Source organism: Alligator sinensis, unplaced genomic scaffold (genome assembly GCF_000455745.1).
Source record: "Alligator sinensis unplaced genomic scaffold, ASM45574v1 scaffold718_1, whole genome shotgun sequence".
In the NCBI taxonomy this organism is placed as follows: Eukaryota; Metazoa; Chordata; order Crocodylia; family Alligatoridae; genus Alligator; species Alligator sinensis.
Window position 1 is genome coordinate 528,449 of NW_005842891.1, and position 4,112 is coordinate 532,560.

Here is a 4,112-nt window from a genome sequence, read left to right on the forward strand (position 1 = left end):
GGCTCCGCGATGACCCCTGCCAGCTCCCTCAACACCCTTGGGTGGAGGGCATCTGAACCTGCAGATTTAAAAATGTCTAGCCCTTCCAGAAGATTCCTAACTACATCTGCACTGACTGAAGGCCTGACAGAGCTATCCTCAAGATTGTCCCTACCTCTGGTAGGTGGGATATCCCAATCCCTGTTCAAGAAAACAGAGGCAAAGAAACTGTTAAAAATATCAGCTTTCTTGTCTGGCATGGCCACCAGATTACCGTTTGTGTCTTGCAGGGGCCCTACATTGCCTGGTGCCCTCTTCTTGCTCCCAATGTACTTGAAAAAGGACTTTTTGTTGTCCTTAATCCTGGACGCTAGCCTGAGTTCCATCTCTGCCTTGGCCTTCCTAATAGCCCTCCTACACTCCCGGATCGAGGAGGAGTACTCCTCCTTGGTGATAGATCCTCCCTTCCACTGGTGGTACGCCCCCCTTTTAGTCCTCAGGCAATCCTGAATGCCCTTGCTGAGCCAAGGGGGTTTCTGAGCACTCTTACCCCTCTTGCTTCTCTCAGGAACTGTTATCCTTTGGGCCTGGAGGATCGCCCCTTAAGGTATGACCATCCCTCGTGGACTCCCATCTCCTCTACCTTCTGGGCCCTCAGTGCCTCCCCCACTAGTCTCCTAAAATCATTGAAGTTGGCCCTTCTGAAGTCAAGGGATTTAGCCTTGGTTAAGCCCTTGACGCTTTCTGTGCAAAATGAGTAAACTGAGTGGCATGGCATTTAAAGGTGGCACACCTTTGTGCAGGTACCATAACAGAACTTTGGATGCCTAAAGAACTTTGGTGGCAAAAACCAAGGTATCCCGGCACGAGAGAGCGAGAGAGCATGAAGGTGCGAGACATTTTGTGCGCTGCATTCCTGGACTTAAAATGCCAACGTGCTTTTTGGATCTTACCCTAGAATCTGTATTTGAACTAAATCAGTATGTTTAATTCAGTTCTAGCATGTTTTGATCCATCTTTAAAGCCAACAAACTGTGCTACAACACAAATAGAGAAAAATAAAATTTACGGCATAACTATGGTTTTACAACAGACACAGGCCCCTACTGAATTTCATGTGTAGTGTTTTTCAATCATTCTTGCCTTTCAAGATTTTTTTTGTGTCCTGAGTTTTCTGAGGGGGAGGGGTGCGGTTTTATTTTGTTTTGTTTTTTACAGGTCAAGCATATGTTTAGGAACATCATTACGATCTGGATAGGTTTCAGTAGCATAATGAAACTAAACCATGTTTCATAACCAATCCCCTACTGTGTATCTACAGGGTACCCAAAAACACTGACAAATGTAATGGTACAATGATGTAAGTGAAATAATGCAAAGCCATTTCCACAATTGACTGTATTTTTATTTTTACAAAGGTAACAAAACAAAACTTACAACCTGGCCTTATAACCCTCAAAAATACAGACATTCAACGATAAATTTTAAAAGGGATAAATGACATCTAGTCAAATTAAACAGATTAAATTAATCTTTTAAATTAAGAAGCAAGTATTCCATCATCAGAAGAGCACACATCACACTTAAAGGATTAAATGGAATGTCTAGGAAACTTTAGGGAAGCCCAACTAAACTCCATATTTCTTTCTGTTATTACAGCAGTGAGGACTGTTTGGGTGAAGCATGCATTCTGTAAAAGAATCAGCACAAGACACATGGTCAGCTCTGGCACACATCCAAGAAGCCAATCTAGTAGCAGCTGCTTTCACAGGGGACAAGTGCCCCATCTCCAACCCAAGAGGAAAGTACAACAGTATCCATTCAGTACATTAGAAGAGCATCAATTGACAAAGGAGGCTAATGTAGGAAAAATATAGCACATTCCTTATAAAAATATATTTAAAAGAATAGCTGACAAAAATAACATCCTGATAAAAATATCCAATTATTAGTTTCCTTGCAGTCACATTTTAGGAGTGTGTTAGAAATATATATGCCTATGACAAAGCCATTACACAGGCAGTCTTACCATTAGTCTAAACTGCTTTCCTTTTGGAAAGGGGAGACAAAAATCTACCTGTATAAATCCAAACTACTTTCTCGCTTCTCCATTATCCAGTACATAAATCTTGCATTTTTTAAAAGACTAAATCAAATCAACTTTAGTAGGCAGCACTATCATATGCATTCAGAAACACTGAACACTGCAGGGATTACATTTTATTTTGTAAAGAAAAAAGAACAGGCTTCAGGATCTCAAGTCACTGTATGGTGGCAAGTTTGCTATAAATAATAACTTCTGTCATATCTATTGCCATGACTATTTTAAGTTCTTTAATTCTATTTTAAAGAGAAAGTCATTCTGCTGTTCATTCCTTGAACAACTTAGAACCATAAGAACAAGCCAGTCAGAAATAACTACAATGAATCACCCACAACTATGGCCATGGAAACAAATTCAAAATCATTAGGAACTTAACATAGAACATAAGCACTGCTCAACTACACACAGCAACATGGGCCTTCAAACGCAGTGGAAGGTTCTGTTCTTGATTCTACTTCACTTCAGCTTCTTCGCAATTTTTTCAAGCAAAATATTTTAATACCTGACAATAAAAAAACCCTTTCCAACTCATACAGAAGTGAGTCGGAGGGTATTCTAGAGCTGCTCAATCTAAACCTCCCTGGAGCTTTTACTACTTAGAGCAGTGCTCAAAACACTATGACTCAAATAGTAAAGCAATGAAAAGGGACATTTTCTGCTTCAACTAGGTTTTAGAACTCACGCTGTATTTTACTTCAGATCCACTGTTCTCAAACTAAAGATACCAAAAGATGTATCAAGTTTCCCTTCAAAATTAAAGTGTACATTTAATCTTTATATTTCTGTACTACAGAGAGTGTCTCATTTTTGCCATGTTTCTACTGTCTAGATTTAGCATAAAACCATAGCAACATCTCAGCCAATACCCAGTAGCTGAAGATCTTTCAGTTCAGTTACACATGTAGCATTTAGAACTTCCTCTGCCTATTAACAGCACGCCAGAAAGCTACATATTTAGTCATCAGGTCTGTATTAAGTTTTATGTATTAAAAATAAATGTTGAATTCTCACTCTGTTCATCAGTTCTTCTAGTTAATTCTGGGTTCATTTGAATCTTGAGGTTTCCATTCCTTCTGCCAGAATCAATGCTAAATCAATTTCAATGAAGGAGTTTCATCTGTGGGAAAGAAAAGAAAAGAAAAGAAAAGAAAAGAAAAGAAAAGAAAAGAAAAAGGAAAAAGATTTTATATTGTAGCAATAATTTAACTCTACAGGTTACTACAGAACAGGGAAGGTAGGCAACCACCTGCATGTGCCAGAGTATGGCAAGCAAAGGCAATTTGCTTGGCACTCGTGCCTCAGGGAAAGGACTGAGGCTGTGCTACCACAACAAGGATTGGGCCCTTTGTGGCTCCCCCACCCTCTGCCCTGGCATGCCAACATCTAACAAGTTGAGATTGTGGGCGTTTTGGCACTCTGCCCAAATATGTTGCCAACCCCAGCTATAGAGCAACCTAATCAACTGAATAAGTCCACATTTAACTTGAGCCTACTTCTGCAACCAACCCTTCCTTTAATGTTCTGTTCTGTAGGAAAGAATCAAAGAAATTCAAAACCTTGTTTAATTCTTCTAAATATACACGTACATACATAAAAATCTACCACACACTGAAAACACTTAGAAGGTCCACTACCTTGCAGTCTAAACCAGAGCTGAGCAAAACTGTCAGGCATGAATTAATTCCAAACCCACCAGAACAATGATATTAGGAGAATAAACTCTGATAGCTATAAGTTACACATGTGAAAGAATCAAATAACTCTGAACTACTGGACTCTCCCAGAGAAATGTGTACCTTAAGGTCACAGCTGACGGCTCCAGATGCATCCTGTTCAACTAACAAAAATAACTAAACTTCCTTACACATTCCACCTCCCTTTGCTGTTTCTAAGGAGCCCATCCCCATAATATCTGAATACTGGTACACTAGTTTTACTGTTAGGTCACAGGTGCTGACCTTATTACAGAAATCTCATCAGATACACTTTAAAATGGATGCTCAGAGGTAACTAGTAGGGCTGTGCAAAA

At 39.7% G+C, this 4,112-nt stretch overlaps 1 protein-coding gene across 5 annotated transcripts in view; it reads right to left on the reverse strand.

Annotated features, from left to right (window-relative positions):
- The window catches only part of SIPA1L1 (signal induced proliferation associated 1 like 1), a 402,079-nt gene extending 398,187 nt beyond the window's left edge, over positions 1–3,892 (reverse strand). For all 5 annotated transcript variants that reach the window (XM_025192115.1, XM_025192109.1, XM_025192111.1 and 2 more), the window contains exon 1: positions 3,095–3,892. The gene's annotated coding sequence lies outside the window, so the exon portion shown is untranslated. The remainder of the gene's footprint in view (positions 1–3,094) is intronic.
- Between the last annotated feature and the right edge of the window lie 220 nt (positions 3,893–4,112).